Here is an 18,824-nt window from a genome sequence, read left to right on the forward strand (position 1 = left end):
GCTGCCTGGTTTCACCCAGAGAGAAAACCCAGAGAGTTCTTCTCACGGAAGAAGGGACTCGGGGGTGAGGACACGAGGAGCAGAGCCAGGCTCGGGGGGAGGGGACAGATGTCCCCGATGTCCCGTGGCCGTGGGTGTGATGGATGAGCCCAGAGCAGCTTCTCCCTCCCTCTGGCAAAGAAAGGGATCCTTGTGGGCACCGAGGTCTGTGTCCCCTGCCGGCCCTGCCCTTGTCACCCCGCTCCTCCAGGCACAGGGGCGAGGAGAACTCCACCCCACCTCCCTAAAAACAAAGGCTCGAGGCAGCTCTGGGCTGTTTTTCTGGGATCCAGCCGGTGCAGGGGGGATGTTTAGGGGTCTGGGCAGAAGGGGGGGTGAGCCCTGTGCAGCCCCTCTTCCCTCCCCACATCCCCCCATCTCTGCTGTTGGCACCGTAGGGACAACACCTCACTCGTGGGGATGAGGCAGGGAGTGTGAGGGGGTTCAAGCCCCCGAGCTGGGGGTGGGAAGGGGAGTTTGGTGCCGAGGTTTCGGAGCCGCCGTTGCCCCCCTGGGAGCTGCAGGACCCCAGGATGGGCTGTGCTGGGGCACAAACTGGGGCACAGCGAGGCCGTGCAGCTTCACTCGGGATCAAAGGGTCCAGTCTGTGCATTCTGGAGAAAAACCCCACAATAAATCCACATACTCTGATCCTTGCTCTTCCAAACACCCACCTGGGGCTGGAGGCTGAGCCCCACGACAAGAGTGGGGTGTTTTGGGGGCCGTGTGTGGGATGTTCCCCTCCCTTCCCATGGGAACAAACCCCCAGTGCCTTTGTTGTGTCCATGGGGCAGAGGAAGGGCTGCCCCTCTCGGGGGGGGCACAGCCCTGCTCCCCATCGCTGTCCACGCCGTGTTTCTCTCTCAGATCCTTCCTCCTGCTGCTCTTTTGTTTCAGATTTATGATTTGTTTGCTTGCTCTGATTTATTTGTTTATTCCCCTCCATCCCCGGCAAACGTTCCCACCTGGACCGCGTTCATTCATGAATCTCCTCCTTTCCTGTCCCTAACCAGGGCTCGATGGAATTGCAGGAGGGAAGAAGCCAGGACTCTGTTCCCTTTGTTTAAAGTCTCCAGGTCAGTACCGGGGCCGGGGGCCGGCAGGGTCCTTCCCCCCCACCCTGCTCGTTTCATGTTTGATGTTCGCTCCCTCCCCGACCCTCTCCCACCTGCAGGGGCCGTGCTGGGCGAGGGCAGCACCTGTAGCTCGGTGGTTTTTTTCGGGGGGTGTTTATAGGAGGGGGCTGCCTGGTTTCTGCTTTGCATCGAAGCCTCAGCTCCCGCCCTCCTCGCAGGAAGGGGATGGGTTTGTGGTGTGTTTGCTCCCGGAGGGGTTCCCGGTGCTCCTGGAAGGATCAGCTGCCTCTCCACCAAATGGAGTTTGCGAGGTTTGAGGTTTTCCTCCTTGGGTTTGGGGAGGAAAAACCTTCCACAGGGAGATGTTGGCCCTCTGGGGGTGAGGTGGAGAGGCAGGTGCCTTCCCCAGGAGCTGCCTCTGGAAGCGTGGCTGGCTTAGGGAAGCTGTGAGAGGGGAAGTGTGGTGGAATCTGTTCAGCAGCAGCTCCTGCTGGGTCTGTCATGACAATAGAATTTATTTCGGTGGCATCTGTCGGCCTCTAATGGGCTGGGTGTTCCCATTGCCAGGGATTGCTCCAGAGTCTCTGCAAAGGCTTCAGCAGTTCCTCTTGGGGAGGCTGAGGAGTTCAGCAGAGTCAATCAGGGCAGCAGCTCCCAGATAAAACAATCCCGAGAGGAGCAGCAGTGGCACCAGTCAGTCCTGATCCAGGTGATCAGGAAACAACCTGCTTTCAGGAAAACCTCCTTTTCCTCTGCATCCGTGTTCTCTAGGAGCCCATCCCAAAGCCATTCCCTGATCCAGGTGATCAGGAAACAACCTGCTTTCAGAAAGACCTCCTGTTCCTCTCCATCTGTGTTCTCCAGGAGCCCATCCCGTAGCATTCCCTAGGGCTGGGAGCTGCAGGCATCCTTCAGCACCCCTGGAGGGACATCAGTCTGCACCGTCCCACTGCCTCCTGCTTTAGGCTGATTTCTCTGGGAATTTGGTGGCCTCCTGCCCTGGAGCAGGTCGACTTCCAGGGTTGGTGCCAGCTGGAAGCTGAGGGGAGCAGCACCAGCGTGTCTGTTTGTCCTGAGGGATGCCGTGGCTGTCAGGCAGCTGGAATCCCAGCTCAGGCAGGGAGGAAAACCTGGAGGTGGAGGAAACCACCAAGCTTGTGATAGGTGGGGTGTCCCAGCCCTCCCGACACGAGACCCTGCTCGGTGGAAAACCAAGGTGCCAGAACAGCCCCCTGGAATTTAATTGCCCTTCCTGCAGCTGGAACGAGAACATCATCCCAAAACAGGAATGGGGGAGCAGGATGGAGGCACAGGCCGTGCATCCGTGTGGGAATCTGCCCCCAGCTCTGTTCCAGCTCGTTTGCTGTCCCAGAATTACACGTGCAGTGGAGTTGCTGGGTGTGTGCACGTTTGCCCCCCAGCTGGAGAGCACATTGCAGGGCTGCTGCCTTGTGCCCATGTGGGGAGGAAGGTTTGGAGGCTGTGCTGGTGGCCCTGGCTCCTGTCGCTCTCCTCGGGAGCTGGGAGTCTGGAGGCACTGGTGGTTCCATCACTGGTGTTCACTGGGAGCTCTGCAGGTCCTGCTGATGCTGAATCAGCTTGTGGGCACCGAGGTCTGTGTCCCCCACCGGTCCTGCCCTTGTCACCCTGCTCCTCCAGGCACAGGGGTGAGGAGAACACCACCCCACCTCCCTAAAAACAAAGGCTCAAGGTGGCTCTGGGCTGTTTTTCTGGGATCCAGCACCACCCGGGCTCAGCCAGTGCAGGGGGGAAGTTTGGGGGGTCTGGACAGAGGGGGGGTGAGCTCTGTGCAGCCCCTCTTCCCTCCCCACATCCCCCACACTGGTGGGGAAAGCAGGATAATGGTGATGCTTTTTTGGGGGGATTGAAGTCGTTGAATGGGTCAGGCAGCGCCTGGAGGTGTTAAAACCAGCACAGGTAGGAAGGTCGAGGGGAGGGGGTGAAGGTCATAGGTAGGATTTGTGGGACTTGTTGGGCTTGTGGGATCTTCTCAGAGCAGAAAAGACCCTTCTGATCACCCAGTTTGACCCCGGTGAGCCAGAGGCTGTAAAGTCTCGGCAGCAGCTCCTGCGTCGTGACCGTCAGTCCTGAGCGAGTGTTTATCTTCCCAAAGGACGCTCTGCCTCGGTTCAGAGGTGGGAATGATGGAGAAACCCCCCTGCCTGGCCCCGTTCAGCACGTTTGCTGTCTCTTGTCTGCCTTTCTGACGCTGCAGCTTCCAGCTCCCGGGTCCTGTCCTGCCTCTGTCTGAACAAGATTAAAGAGGCGCCGCTCTCGGAAGCGGCGTCCTCGTGGAGGTGAACGTACAGCCAGCTGTAAGGTCATCGTGCAGCCGTGTAATGATGCCACTTAATGAGCTTGTCTCCCTGCAGAAAAGGTGGCTTTGACCTCCCTGAAGGGTTGCAAACACCTGCTCAGACTGACAGACCCCCGCAGCTCGGCGACGGAAACCGGCGCCGCTCTTTGATCCCGCGGCGGGTTCCGGCGGGGATGGGGCTCGGAGAGGCTCTGGAGGCATCCAGGAAGGGTTTTGAGGTGTCTTGGCGGTGTGGAGGCTTGGCTTTTGTTCCCAAAGTCTTGTTGAAAGCCAACAGGATGCAGCAGGGACTTGCGAGGAGGAGCTGGGGGGGAAGGAAAGGATCGTCCGTGACGGGGCTGAGCCGGGGAGTTCCGTGTACCCGGAATGTTTGGGGTGCTTGGCTTGTTGTTGGCCCAGGTGAAGGGGCAGTAGCCACTGGCAGGAGAAATACTGGCCCATACAGAGCAGAGGACAAGGTTTCCCAGCTGCCATGGTGTCCCTCGGGATATGGGGAGGGGTTGTCCCCATCCACCAGTTCCCTCTCTCCTCTCCCCTCCCCGGTGCTCCCCAAGCCAGGACGCTGAACCAGCCCCTGCTGCCTCAGTCCTTCTCCCTGTCAGGCAGCCCAGGGAGGAATAATTCACGGAGTCAACAGCTTTTTAATATCTCTGTGCTTCAAGACAACTTCCAGTGCAGTCCTTTGCCTTTTAATTAAAATTATTGCTTCTCCCCCCACGTGCATCTTCCTCCCCCCCGCCAAAATCCAGCAAACAACCAGCCTGCCTCCTCCTCCTCCTCCTCCTCCTTCTCCTCCTCCTCCTCCTCCTCTTCATCCTCCTCCTCCTCCCTGGTGCTGTTTGAGCTTCCCAACCACGGACTCTCCTGGGCTGGAGCCTCGTTGGCTCCTGTCCCTCGTTGCCACATGGCCACAGCTCTTTCCTGCCCGATTTATTAAAAGTGATGGAAACAGATGCTCCAAGACCCTTCCCTGGTGTAAACGGGGGCGGATCCGCAGGTGATTCATGCCAGGGGAAGGTCTGGCTCGCTGCTCCAGTGGTTGGGTGGCATGGCAGGACCACGGGCTGGTGGGCACGGGGGGCAGGCGCCTGTTCTTCCCCCAGGGCACTGCCCAGATCCACGGACACCCACGGGCTCCCTTTCCAGCAGACCTGGAGAGGGCTGGGGCTGGTGGGCTGAGCCCCCTGGTGTGCCAGTGGGTGCCTGGGCAGTGCCCAGAGAGCCCCAAAGCAGAGGTGGGAGCGGGTGGGAGAGGCTGAGCCCCCCTCCCGGGCTCCCCGCGGGGCTCCTGCAGCTCCCACTGCCGAGCTGCAGACGTGTCAGCGCCGGCGCTGTACCTATAATTACTGTCTGATGTGCCGGAATTAGCCCGGGAGCCGAGGAGTTTGGTGCAGACGTGAGTGTCCTTGGCTGCCTGCGGGGGGTTTAGCGAGTGCGAGGCCGTGGGCAGAGCGGAGCCTTCCATCCCCTCCCGGGCGCGGCTTCCCTCCTCTGCTGCTGGGGAAGGACGGGAGAGCAACGGGGGCGCCGCTGCTCCGGGGGTTTGGGGGGGTGGAGAGAGGCTCGAGGGTGTCGGTGGCGGCTGTTGCGTGGAATCGTGGAATCACAGAGTGGTTTGGGTTGGAGGGGACCTTAAAGCTCATCCAGTTCCACCAGGGACACCTTCCACTAGCCCAGGTTGCTCCAAGTTTCATCAGGTGAAACCCCAATTCCTCACCCTCAGGGTGTGGCTGAGCTGCACCTCTGGGCAGCACCCACATCCCTCCCTCTTCCCAGAACTCATCCCAAACCACGGGGCTGAGCTTCCCCATCCTCCAAACCCCATCCGAGCATTAACTGCTCCCCAAAAGCCTTTTTTTTTTCGGTGCAAACGCCTGTTTTGGAGCCACACGACGCCCCCAGGAGGGCTGCACACCCTGTAGCATCCCTCGGCTCCAGGCAGATCTGTCCAACCCCCTCATCTCCCGCTTCCCTCTCCCATTTTTTCCCCACTTTTCTGGTTCCTCAGCTCCCTGTCCCTGTCTCTGGCCGCCTGTGCTCCGTGTAAGCCCCAACTCCCCCCAGCCTGTGCCAAGGTATTAAAGCCTTTATCGTAGTCCAGGGCCTGTAATTCACAGCACAAGAACCAATAAATAGGAATGATTCAGAATCATTTAGCAGCTTCTGCTCAGGAAGAGCGAGACCAGGACCTCAATTAAGCTATTTGTAAATTGTTAATTTAAGCATTTCACTCAGATGCCTTAAATTGTTCCCTCCTGCAGTTTACAAATGGGTAAAGAGCACAGAAATATAACTGGAGCGGTGGGGAAATGCCATTTAGTTGCTGTTTTTGGCAGTGGTAATAGCACTGTAGCTAACAGAGCTTTGATTTAAATCAGAGTAAACCAGGGCTGCCTGGAAAGGAGGATCAACCCCGGGAGCAGAGGTGCCCAGGTGAGGAGGGACCCGGTGTGGGGGTGTTGAGGGTGGATCTGGGAGCTGCCAAAGAGCCAGGGAAGCCCTGGGATCTGAGTCCCTGTGCAAGGGATGCTCCCTGTGGGTTTTTTTTTTTTCCCCATGCCCTGTGAAATAATTGTTACACCTGGAGGAAATATAGGAAATACATAGGGGTTTGGGTTTTTTTAAGCCAGGGGATGGTTTCCCTTCTGGCCAGGTGAGGTGGGTGAACAGCAGCATCCCTGGGGGGGTCTGGGTGGGTGCAGCTCCCAGGGGTTGGTGTGACCCCCCCTGATTTACCCCCTCCTGCAGATTTGCTCAAAGCACAGGACACGGAGGGGCTGGCAGTGGCACAGCTCATCGATGCCAAAAGGATTTAGGAGCCCTGAACCTCTTCCATGGCACTTGGGAATTCTGCCCTCACTAAAGAGGGCAGAGAAGCTGTGGCTGCCCCACCCCTGGGAGGGTCCCAGGCCAGGTTGGACGGAGCTTGGACAACCTGGGCTAGTGGAAGGTGTCCTTGCCCATGGCAGGGGGTGGGACTGGACCTTTCCAACCCCAACTATTTTGGGATTCTTTCTGTGATTTGAAGCTCCGGGAGGAGGAGGGGCCTCGTGCCCCCCAAACCCCAGTGCTGCCCTTGCCGAGGCTTTGCCTCTGCAGAGCTAAAACTGGAAGCTCCTTCCAGGGCCCTGGCCCAGGACCTGCACCAGCTGCTGCTGCAGCTGCTCCTGGAATGTGTCCCCTCATGTTTCCCCTCTCGGTGGTGGATGTTTTAACTCAGAACCGGGCGCTTTTCCTGCGACCCCCCGAGTGTGGCATGAGAAATATCTCTAATTAGAATTTAGAAGACGGTCAAATAGAGTGAAACAAAGAACTTAATTAACAGCGTGCTGGGTGCACGAACTCGTGACCTGGTCCGAGCACCCCACCATTTGTGGGGTCCTTTTTGTACCCTCTTGGTTACCACAGGGGTCGTGGATCAAGGGTTGGGCTTGATCTCAAAGGTCCCTTCCAACCTGGCTGATTCTATGATTCTGTGATTCTATAAGCTGTTAATTATTGCACAGGCGACAGGTATTTTACCTTAAAAGGTGATTTTTCGAGCTCAGGAGGGGGTGTCACCCTCCCTCCCGATTGATTGATGACCCTCTGTACATGCACAGGGGGTCTCTCTGCACACAAAGACCAACCTGTGGCCAGGGCTATATTTTTCCATTTTTATATTTTTCCCTCTCCCGACCGCAGCGTTTCCCAAAGGGGGGGGGCCTTTCACCTTCCAGCCTCCACGAGGGGCCTACAGGAACCCCGGAATTAAAATGAAAGGACAGAAAATCCCGCTGCCCCTCTGCTTTCCACTGAATTCACTCCGCTGGTAATAAAACCAGATGATTTATTCCTCACGGGGGGGGACGAGGCTCCGCTCCCCATCCCGCCGCGGAGAGAGCGGGGTTTGGTGCGTCTGTGCCGGAGAGAGCGGGGTTTGCTGCGTCTGTGCCGAGCAAGTGAGCAAAGGGAGAGGGTGCCGGAGCTCGGTGGGAGCAGAAGGACTTGGTGCCGTGCCACGGCGCCGGGTGGGAGCCGGTGGGCGCGGCGGGCGCCAGCCGGGCCCCGGAGGTGTCGCCGCAGCCGCTCGGGGGCCGGGACGCCGCGCCAGGCACCTCTCGGGTTGTGCAGTTTGGGGAAGAAACTCTCGCTTCCCGGCTCCTCCGGGCGGGGTTTCGGTTTCCTCACCAGCTGGGGAGCAGAGCCCCATCCCCAGAGGGTGCCGGGGCGGCCACGGGAACAGCTTGGGATGCGACGGAGCCGAGCTCTGCCGCGCCGGCTCCCGTGGGAGGCTGGCGGGGCCCTGCGGGTGCCAAATCCTCCCCTCGGCTCCACCTGCCACCGCTTGGCAGGTCCCTTCTGGGCTCTGTGAGGGGCCCTGCCAGCGCTCCGGGTGGTGCCAGCCTCGGCAGATGTTCCCTGCAGCCGCGTGGCGCCGGTTCCTCTCCCGCAGATCCGCTCCCGCCGCTCCTGAGCCATCCTGGGAGCTGCCTCCACACCTCCGGGTTCTCGCTGGGCTCTCAGAGAGTTTTTTGTGACTTGAGAACTTCTCAGCCACCAGTTGGCTGGGTTTGATAAGGAACTGCACTTCCTGGCCCCTCAGCTGTGACATGCACCGAGCCTGTGTGATGCCAGAGGGTCTTCCATGAGTTTCTTTTTTTGCCTGGTCTGGTTTCCTCCCGTTTCTGAGAGCGGCACATCCGATCCGTCTGCTGGCACGGTGCCCTCACCTGCCCCTGCAACGGGAAAGGCCTTTCCATCCACCCAGCTCCAAGCTGCCCCACGCCCCCATCGTGCCTGGGTGAGGGTCTTTTTCCCACTTGTGGCATCCCGAGGGTTGGGATAAGGTCTGCTCTGAACGGCCTGACCCGCAGTCACCACTCCCACAGCCACTGGCTGTTCTGTCCTCTGGTTTGGGCAGAGCTCGCGTCTTGCTGTGGGTTTTCCTGGCACAGTGATGGGCATTGTTGTGTGAGGAAGGGGAATTTGGGCGTGGAAAAGTGCTTCCTGATGAGACACTGATTTCCCATCGGGAGCTCGGTGTCGTCCTGGGGCGGGTGCTGCAGCAGAGGCTCCTTCTCCAGCCACCTCCTGCTTCCAGTGCCTGGGTACAGCAAGGAAGTGCTGTGTGTCTGTCTGTGCCCAAGCTGTGTGTCTGTCTGTGCCCAGGCTGTGTGTCTGTCTGTGCCCAGGCTCATGAGGGCAGGCAGACCAACTGCTGCAGGAAATGCTCAAATTCCCAGTGCCACTGGGAATGGGGCACATCCATTCCCAGCATCCCACCGCAGGGCCTGCGGGTGATGTCGGGCACAGGCAGATCAAACCACCTGCAGCCTGGCTGAGTTCTTGCAGTACTTTCAGTGCCAGCCCACTCCTGGTTAACTCCTCTTTTCCTCTGGAGCATCCCTGGCTGCTTGGCGTGGCAGATCCCTGATCCCCCCCTCCCAGCATCCCCCCTCCCAGGAGCGGAGCGCTCCGTCTGTCCCCGGCTACCGTGTCGTTGGAACGAGGCACAATAGACCCTCTGTGCGTGTGTGAGGGCACCACATGTGTGAATATTGCTGTATAGACTGCGTGTGCCGCCCCAGGGGAGCGGGCACAAAGCTGTGCTGTCTGTCCCAGCTCCGGGAAGGCGGCTGTATTCCCGCTCCGTGAGTGTCCCACTGTTCCGATCCCAACCGCCGCGATCGGCGCCGGAGCAGAGCCAGGGCTCATTGTGCTGGGGGCTGTACACGGGCATTGTGAGGAGCAGCCGTGGTTCTGAGGAGTTCATAGATTAACAAGAACTGTGGGGGAATTGGCTGGTGTGTGGAGGAGAGAGCGCTGCTCTTCCCAGGACCCGGTGCCAGCGACTGGAGAGCGGGCACGGAGCCGGGAGCGGGGCGTCCTTCTCCCCCGCGGGCACATTTCAGGGCTGGTGCCGTCTGGAAGCAGCTCCCTGGGAGCTGCTGAGAGCAAAAGCGTGTCTGGTGTTGCAGGTGTAAATGCAGATCTCACCCCGACTGCTTTTCCCAGCCTCTCCCTGGGAATTGCCTCATGGACACGCAGCGTGTCCGGCCCTGGTGAGGGTGAGGTGTCACCCAGCAGTGGGGATTGTGTGTCCTGGCCCTGGTGAGGGTGAGGTGTCACCCAGCAGTGGGGGTTGTGTGTCCTGGCCCTGGTGAGGGTGAGGTGTCACCCAGCAGTGGGGGTTGTGTGTGTGCTCTCGGGTGGCTCCTGTCACCACCCTGCCAGCTCAGGTTTGAGCTGCAGGCAAGTCGTGGCCTTGGGAAGGCCCAAAGTGGGAAAACTGACCCTCGGATTTAAAAAGAGGCTTTTGCCTCTGTTACTGAGCATGTTTAGGTGGGTTTTCAGGGTGCAAGTGATGGTGTCCCTTCCTGCTGTGACGGCAGGACCCTGCTGGGATCTGTCTGGGCCATTGTCCCCGTGGTGTTGGCACAGCAGTGCCGGGTGCAGGTGACTCTGGTGGCACCTTGGATGGGAGGGAGGTGGTGGAAGTGTCCTGCTGTAAACCTGGGTGCTCGGAGCCCCCTTTGGCTCCTGCCCCAAACCTGCGGCAGCTCCATTCCCTGTGAACTGGGGGACAGGGACAGACACAGGGACAGGGACAGGGACAGGGACAGGCACAGGGACAGGGACAGGCACTGCTCTACCCCCCGGGCCGTGGGGACCGTCAGTGCCGCGGGTGTGGCAGCTCCGGATCTGCGGGCGGGGCGCTTCCAGCGGCTCTTCAACCACAATAGAGGCAATTTACCCCTCATCAGCAGAGCAATCAGAATTAAAAGGTCACCCCATCCTCTGGCCCTCCCTGCAGCGAGACTGCGGGAGGGAGCGAGCCAGGTTCCAGGGATCAGCGGGAAGGACAATTAATCCTTGCTGCCGGCAGTAACCCTGTTTGTTTTCCAGCATTTTCCTCCCGTAACTCCACACTCCTCAAGCCCCCGAATCTCCTCCACCTTCTCCTCCGTGATCCCTGTGCTGTTCCTGTGGCAGGGAGCCCAGAGCATCTCCCCTGGAGCTCCAGGTCCTGGCCCTCAGGAGGGCTGGACAAGCTTCCCAGCCCTGCCACTGACCTGCTGCTTGTCCTTGGTCGTGTTTCTTCAACCCATTTGCTGCCCTGTGTTGACTCAAAGCTTTTTGGAGCAACTCCTGCCTCTTGCCTGGCACAGTGGGCACAGCCAGTGCACCAGTGCAAGCAGCACTCAGGTAATATTGTCACAATATATAAATGTGGAGGGAAAGGTGCCTTTGGCCCCAAACTAAGGGAGAGAGGGGTAAAAAGAGCCCCCTCTGCGTGTTCGGGGTGCAGGAACAGGCTCAGCTCTCTCCAGAAGCGCTCAGCAAAGAGGAGAATGAATTTTTTTGGGAGGGTTTGTCATGGCAGAGCGTGTCATGAATGTGCCTGTGCCAGCCGTGACTCATGGCTGCGGCTGTTGGGGAGCCTGGAAGGGCTCCAGCAGGGAGATCTGGCCTCCAGAGTTTCTCCCTCCTTGCCCTGCCAACCGCTGGGCCCCGAGCCAGGAGCGCTCCTGGCCCTGCTCCGCCCGTGCCTCAGTTTCCCCGTCGCAAAGTGGGGGCAAAGCCAAGCTGTGGGGCTCTGCTGTGGGGGTTCCTGGGCTCCCAGCTCTTCCCCCCCTGGGGCTCTCTGGGTTGTGGTGCCAAGGCTTGAGTGGCTGTGAATCCGTGAGAGAGCCGTGGCCGGGGAGGGCTCTGGAAAGCTTCGGGAAGGGTCACTCCGACCCCTGCCAGACCCATCCAGCAGCGGGGTGTGACCCGACCCGGCTGAGCTCTGGATCCAGCACCGTGTCCTGGGGATGAGCCTTGGCAGCAAGGCTCTCCTGGGAGGCAGATCCTGGTTTTCCCTCTCCCGAGCTCCCTCGGGGCCATTGTGGGAGCAGCTGACAGCACAGGACTCGGGGTGTCGGTGCCCAGGGCTGGGCAGCTCGGTGACATCAGGCCCTGGTGCCTTGGACCCTCCAGGCTCGCTCCTGGGCGTGCTGGGAGCACGGGGAAGAGCTCCTGGAGTGGCACTGGCAGCCTGTGGGCACTGGCAGCTCCTGGCACGCCGCTGGCAGCCCCATGCCTGGGCAGGGCAGGGAGGGCAGGGCGACAATCTGCCCGCGCCGCTGGCAGTGCCCGGCCCGGCACTGGCTGCCCGCCCATGTGATGTGTCTGTGGGGGCACGCTGACATTTCCCGGGGGATGGGGAAAGAAAAAAAAAAATACCCAGGGACCCGCAGGGAGCTCTGAGCCAGAAAAGAGAGCAGAGAGCAGGAGTCGTCCGCGCGGTGCGGAGGGATAAACCCGGGGAAGGGGGGGAAAAGTTGCCGGGGCAGGGAGAGGATGTGAGGGGAAGCGCCGGCTCGGAGCCGGGAGGATGCGATGGGCGCCGGCAGAGGAGTGGTGGTGGCAGGGAGCGATGACGGCCATGGAGACGGGCCTGGGAGCCCCTCGCTAGAGCAGGGACGGGAGGGGACATCGCTCGGGAGCTCCGGCGCCCACCCGGCACCGCCGCGGCTCCGCTTCCCGGCGCGCAGGACCCGGCGGTGGATGCGAGGTGACAGTCGCTGAGCGCCGAGCGAGGTCGGAGCCGCGAGATAAGGTCGGTAACAACCCACCCACTGCTCACTTGGGCTGCGCGGCGCGTGTTTAATAACGACCCGGCCCCGTGTTTAATTAACATAAACAGCCAACGCAACCCGAGCCGTCTCCTCAGATTCGACTTGACGGGGACGCCGCCGCGTTGCTTTAAATGCCAAGTGATTAGCAAAAAACCATCTTTCGTTTGCCTTAAACATATGCCATAAGCTGCGTGTGTTTGTCGCGCAGATTTTCGGAGCCGTCTCCCGGTTCCTCCCCGGCTGCCTCGGGCGCGACCGTGACCATGTTTCCTCCTCGCTGGGCCAGGCAGCCCCCCGGCGCTGCCCCCCGGGCCCTGCCGAGCCTGCGGGAGCTGCAGAGACCCACCGAGCCCGGGGACTACCGGCTCGCTGCCCTGCTCCTGGGTATGGACCGGGGGAGGGAGGGGGATGTGGACGTGGGAGGGGTGCAGGCTCCGGAGGCTCCGGGGGATGCTGGTCCCGCTGGTCCCCCGGGGATGGTCCCAGCCCCTCGCGGGGGGGGGGAATCTGCTCCGGGAGGGGTTGGATGGGGTGGGCTGAGGGATGATTGCGGCCCCTCGCAGGTGGTCCCTGGGAAGAGGTGGATGCTGTGAGCTGGGGGTGGTCCTGGCCCCAGGAGGGGATGGATGGCCTGGCGTGGGGGTGATCCACACCCCGCACGGGTGGGCTCTGCTCTGGGAGGGGGCTGTGGACAGGCTGAGAATGGTCCCAGCCCCTCACAGGTGAGCTCTGCCCTGGGAAGGGGGGCTGTGGACAGGCTGAGGATGGTCCCAGCCCCTCACAGGTGGGCTCTGCTCTGGGAGGGGGCTGTGGACAGGCTGAGGATGGTCCCAGCCCCTCACAGGTGGGCTCTGCCCTGGGAAGAGGCGGATGGTGTGAGCTGGGGGTGGTCCTGGCCTCACACAGGTGGGCTCTGCCCCAGGAGAGGATGGATGGCCTGGCGTGGGGGTGATCCACACCCCACACAGGTGGGCTCTGCTCTGGGAGGGCATGGATAGCACAGGCTGGGGATGATCCCAGCCCCACACGGGTGAGCTCTGCCCTGGGGAGGGGACAAATAACCCAGCCTGGGGGTGGTCTATTTGGGGGTGGTCTCACCCCTCCCAGGGGGGCTTTGCTGCAGGAGGGGATGGATGGTGTGGGCTGGGGAATGATCCCCTGGCTCTGCCCTTCGTGGGGACAGTGGAGGGGGCTGTTCCCAGCCCCACACAGGTGGGCTCTGCCCCAGGAGGGGCTGATGGGGTGGACTGGGCTGAGCTGGACTGGACTGGGCTGGACTGGGCTGGCTGCCCGACGCTGGTGGGAGGAGGAGGCAGAGCTGAGGCAGCTGCTGCTGCCCTCCTTTTGCTTGACTAAACCTCACTGCCTGGACAGCTTCTGACTGGCGCTGGTGGGAGGGCTGCAGGCTGGACGGGCTGTGGTTTCCCCTCCAATGTGCCCCAGCAGGGCAGGAGGGTGTTCTCAGTGCTGGGGGGAAAGGGGTGGCACCTGCCCCTGGGACAGAGCAGTGGCCTTGTCCTCGTGTCACCTACAGCATCCCAGTCCCAGGTGGGAGGTGGCAGCAGGCAGGGAGCCCTGTGAGGACCAGGCAGCTCAGTGTCCTCGTGCCCTGCAGGCAGGGGGGACATGTCACATGTCCCCACAGCATCCCTGTCCCATGGTCTGTGCACTCTGATCAGGCTGACAGCGAAGCCCTGCTGGATCCCACCCCATGTTTGCCATTCCTGAGTGTGTTTTCCTTGCATCTGAGAGGCTTTAGACGTGGCTCTGAGATATTTTTTTCCCCAGCATTTCTGATTTTTAACTAGCTGTGACTAACCAGGCTGGCACGGCAGGCTGTGACCAACCACCAACGTGCTACCTGGGCGCTTATAAATAGGGCCTGTGCTGCACACCCCCGTTTGGAGCATTCCAGGGCTCCTGAGCCCCTCTGTGACACCAGCCCAGCTTTTTCCCAGCCTCTCCCCCGCAGCTGCCAGAGCCCAGAATCCCCCAGCTCCTGGCAGGAGCCCCCCAGAGAGGCAGTGCCCCCCAATTCCTGCCCAGAGGCTGTAGGAAGGGGGCTCAGCACCGTGGCTGGACCTGCTGAGCTCCGGGAGGTGCCTCCAAGCACATTGTGATGGTGGCAGTGCCAAGCCTCCAAAAGAGTTGGGCCACTCATGCCAAGGCAGAGATGAGCTGAGGGTTGTGCTGGGCTGTGTGGTGTGGCTGTCCCTCCATCCCTGTGGTCCCCAACGCTCCGAGCTGGGAAAAATCCCCTTCCCGAGCGATTCCTCACGGAGCTGAGCTCTTTGGTGACTCCAGCAGGGGCCCAGACTGTGGGGCAAGGGCTGGCAACGCCGTGGGTTTGGCTTGGATTCTTCCCTTCGTGGCTTCCTTGCGATCCCCCCTCCTGGTCGGGGTGCTGGAGGGGTGGTCCCTTCCCCTTCCCCTTCCCCTTCCCCTTCCCCTTCCCCTTCCCCTTCCCCTTCCCCTTCCCCTTCCCCTTCCCCTTCCCCTTCCCCTTCCCTTCTCCTTCTCCTTCTCCTTCTCCTTCTCCTTCTCCTTCTCCTTCTCCTTCTCCTTCTCCTTCTCCTTCTCCTTCTCCTTCTCCTTCCCCTTCCCCTTCCCCTTCCCCTTCCCCTTCCCCTTCCCTTCTCCTTCTCCTTCTCCTTCTCCTTCTCCTTCTCCTTCTCCTTCTCCTTCTCCTTCTCCTTCTCCTTCTCCTTCCCCTTCCCCTTCCCCTTCCCCTTCCCCTTCCCCTTCCCCTTCCCCTTCCCCTTCCCCTTCCCCTTCCCCTTCCCCTTCCCCTTCCCCTTCCCCTTCCCCTTCCCCTTCCCCTTCCCCTTCCCTTCTCCTTCTCCTTCTCCTTCTCCTTCTCCTTCTCCTTCTCCTTCTCCTTCTCCTTCTCCTTCTCCTTCTCCTTCTCCTTCTCCTTCTCCTTCTCCTTCTCCATCTCCGTCTCCTTCTCCTTCTCCTTCTCCTTCTCCTTCTCCTTCTCCTTCTCCTTCTCCTTCCCCTTCCCCTTCCCCTTCCCCTTCCCCTTCCCCTTCCCCTCCCTCAGCTCTGTGATGATCCATCAGCTGGATTTGCTCCCAGCTGGATTTGCTCCGACGCCGCACGGAGTGGGAGCTGCTGTCAGGAGGCTCCGGCCTCCCGGCAGTGAGTGTGTGGTGAGCGTGACTGCACTGATGGCAGGAGCTGAGGGCACTGATGGCAGGAGCTGAGGGCACGGATCAGCTGCCTGGGAAAACCGCACCGGGTGCATCCAGGGAAACCGTGGGGCGGGCACGGTGCATGGCTGGGCTCCGTGAGGAGCATCCCCCTCTGCCCGCAGCCCTTCCCTGCCCTGGGGGCTCTGCATCCCCTCCTTCAGCCTTCCTCCCTGTGGACTTGTTGAGGTTTGGCTCTGCCTTTGATCCCAAGCTCTCCAAAGCAGAGCTTGCCCGTGTTTCCAAGCTGGTGTGGTGGTGCCCGGGCTGTGGGCACAAATCCCTCGGGGCTGCCCCTGAGGGGTGCAGGATGGAAAGGAGGGGTGCAGGATGGAAATGAGGATGCAGGATGTAAATGAGGAATGCAGGATGGAAATGAGGATGCAGGATGGAAAGGAGGGGTGCAGGCTGGAAACGAGGGGTGCAGGATGGAAATGAGGGGTGCAGGATGGAAACGAGGATGCAGGATGGAAATGAGGAATGCAGGATGGAAATGAGGATGCAGGATGGAAACGAGGGGTGCAGGATGGAAATGAGGATGCAGGATGGAAACGAGGGGTGCAGGATGGAAATGAGGGGTGCAGGATGGAAATGAGGATGCAGGATGGAAACGAGGGGTGCAGGATGGAAACGAGGGGTGCAGGATGGAAATGAGGGATGCAGGATGGAAACGAGGATGCAGGATGGAAACGAGGGATGCAGGATGGAAACGAGGGGTGCAGGATGGAAATGAGGGATGCAGGATGGAAACGAGGATGCAGGATGGAAACGAGGGATGCAGGATGGAAATGAGGATGCAGGATGGAAACGAGGGGTGCAGGATGGAAATGAGGGGTGCAGGATGGAAATGAGGATGCAGGATGGAAAGGAGGGGTGCAGGATGGAAACGAGGGGTGCAGGATGGAAATGAGGGATGCAGGATGGAAACGAGGGATGCAGGATGGAAACGAGGGATGCAGGATGGAAACAAGGGGTGCAGGATGGAAACGAGGGGTGCAGGATGGAAACGAGGGGTGCAGGATGGAAATGAGGATGCAGGATGGAAAGGAGGGGTGCAGGATGGAAACGAGGGGTGCAGGATGGAAACGAGGGGTGCAGGATGGAAACGAGGGGTGCAGGATGGAAAGGGCCTCGTGCCCGTCTCTTGGCTTTAACCTGGTGGTTGCCAATGTCCATGAGACGGGCTGGAGGCTCCTGCTGCACCACTCTGCTCCTTCCTGTTTCTCCTGTCACCGAAAGGAGGAGGTTTAGATGAGATGTTAGATAAAAATTCTCTAACATCAGGGCGGGGAAGCCCTGGCACAGGGTGCCCAGAGAAGCTGTGGCTGCCCCATCCCTGGGAGTGTCCAAGGCCAGGTTGGATGGGGCTTGGAGCGACCTGGGCTGGTGGGAGGTGTCCCTGCCCATGGCAGGGGGTGGCACTGGATGAGCTTTAAGGTCCCTCCCAACCCAAACCGTCCTGACTGTGGTGGCCTTGCTCTGTTTAGTAACTTCCTCAGTGTCTCATTAGAGAAAGAAGCAGTCCTGTCAGGAATTGATTTTTGATCTCGATGTGTGTCCCCTCCAGCCCACCCTTCTCCTCCTCCCCCTCCTCCTCTCTGCCTTCCCCAGCTTCGTGGCCTTTCCAGCCCCTGCTCTCTTGCTCTGATTGCAGAGAGATGAGAATAAGAATCCAACCCCCAGCCCTGCTGGCGGTCTGGGATGAGGTCCTGCCGTTATCCCAGTAAATATGTGCAGTCACAGGGTGTCGGGAAAGGCTGGAGCTGCAGCCTCCTGAGCTTTCCCTGTCCATCCATCCATGGCACAGTTTTGCACAGTACACAGACACGCATCTTCCCTGCCCTGTGCCACAACAGGAGCTGCTCTGGGGGCTCTTTCCTTCCACCTGGACCCAGCTCTTGCTTGCAGAGGGACCCCAACCCCCCCCATCATCCCCCCATGCTCCCTGTGCCTGGCTGAAGAGGAACCATCGATTTGGTGTCTTGAGGGGGCAGTTTATCCCTTTCCTGATGCCTGACAGCTTGGAATTGATTTCCAGGGTGATTTGCCTGAACAGCTCAAGGTGGGAGCAGCAGGATCTGGGCTGGGACCGGCTTTGTCAGAGCGTGGTGGGGACGGGGGTGTCCCTGGGGCTGAGCCCAAACTGTGGTGCTGGTCAGTGCTGGGAATCCTCCTGGGAGACCTGCAGGGCAGGGTGGGTTCTCTGAGCAGCAGAATTCCCCCCCTCCAGGGGAAGGGGGGATGGAAACGGCAGCTTTGCAGGGGCAGCTTTGCAGGGGCAGCTTTGCAGGGGCAGCTTTGCAGGGGCAGTTTTGCAGGGGCAGCTTTGCAGGGGCAGCTTTGCAGGGGCAGCTTTACAGGGGCAGCTTTGCAGGGGTTCCGAGGTCCAGCTCCTGCTGCTGCCTTGGGCTCATCCCAAAGGTTTCTCCCACCAGGCTGAGGATCGGGGGGGGGGGATCTGGCTCACAGGGAGACTTGGCTCTGCTTCACCACACGGCTGGGGGTGAGTCACTGCCCCACATCCACACTCGCCCTGCACGGAGGCAGCCACACGACAGCGGGAGCCGGCAGGGGCTGCCAAAATCCTGGGAAAACTCCTGGTCCCTCTGGGACAGGCTCGGTACTGACGGTGACATCCCCCTGCTCCCACCCTGGGTTGGGCCCCCTCCCCTCTCAGCATCCCCCCTGCAGCTGGACCCGTGCTCTCTGCCTGTGCCTCCCGCCGGTGCCTCAGTTTCCCTCTGCTCTCCGGGGCCCAGGATGGACCCCCAGGCTCGGAGTTATTCCTGGGATATTCCCATCCCATCCCCTGCCAGGCCCCGGCTGTGCCACCCAGGGTGGGAGACGAGCCCACAAGGTGGTTTGTGTTGGAGCTGTGAGGAGCCCAGCCCTGGCCATCCTCCCCTCTCCTTTATTTTTATCCGGCTGTTGGCACCTCCCCAGCCGCTGTGCCTTCCCTGCCAGCCCAGGGTGCTGCCGCCTCTTGCCAGGGCACGCAGGGCTCCGTCCTCCTCCGGGCCCCGGGCAGGGATGTTCTCCGTGCCCAGAGGGTGCCACCGGCCTCGGCCTCCTGCCAAAGGTCTGGGAGGAAGCCGATGGCAGCGGGGAGATTTTCCTCAGCCGTCCTTCCCACGCCGTCTCTCAGCCCCTGTCCCGCTTTGTTTTCCCTCGGCTGACCCAGGGCAGCTCCTTCCTGCTTCCCACTGAAGGGCTGATCCCGAGCTCCCAGCGAGCATCCAGGTGTGCCGGCCCTTCCGGCCCTTCCCTCGGCGCTGCCGTTCCCCCGGGAGCGAGGAGGTGAACTCGTCTCTCCCTTTTCCATGTGCCCGCGTGGGCGGGATAACACCCGGCGAGGTGGGAAGCGGCTGCTGCTTTTCCCAGGGCTGGCCAGATGGGATTTCTCCTTCGGTTCGGGTTTCTGACAAATGACATGCGAATTTATCCGGTGGTTTTCTCCGCTTCCAAAAGTGAAGGAGCTGCCTGTCAGGGCAGCGCCGTGGAGAGATGCCAGCTGGACTTCTCCGAGCTCCAGCTGGGAGCAGCCAGTGTGCACCGGGACCCGGAGTGGCTTCGGACT

At 60.8% G+C, this 18,824-nt stretch overlaps 1 protein-coding gene across 2 annotated transcripts in view; it reads left to right on the top strand.

Moving 5' to 3' along the window:
* Positions 1 to 18,824, top strand: part of SRCIN1 (SRC kinase signaling inhibitor 1) — a 76,067-nt gene that overhangs the window by 9,584 nt on the left and 47,659 nt on the right. The window contains exon 2 of one of the 2 annotated variants that reach the window (XR_004360930.1): positions 1,053 to 1,115. The exons of the other annotated variant lie outside the window; for it this stretch is intronic. The gene's annotated coding sequence lies outside the window, so the exon portion shown is untranslated. The remainder of the gene's footprint in view (positions 1 to 1,052; positions 1,116 to 18,824) is intronic. 2 annotated transcript variants of the gene reach the window in all.

Source organism: Chiroxiphia lanceolata, chromosome 26 (genome assembly GCF_009829145.1).
Source record: "Chiroxiphia lanceolata isolate bChiLan1 chromosome 26, bChiLan1.pri, whole genome shotgun sequence".
In the NCBI taxonomy this organism is placed as follows: domain Eukaryota; kingdom Metazoa; phylum Chordata; class Aves; order Passeriformes; family Pipridae; genus Chiroxiphia; species Chiroxiphia lanceolata.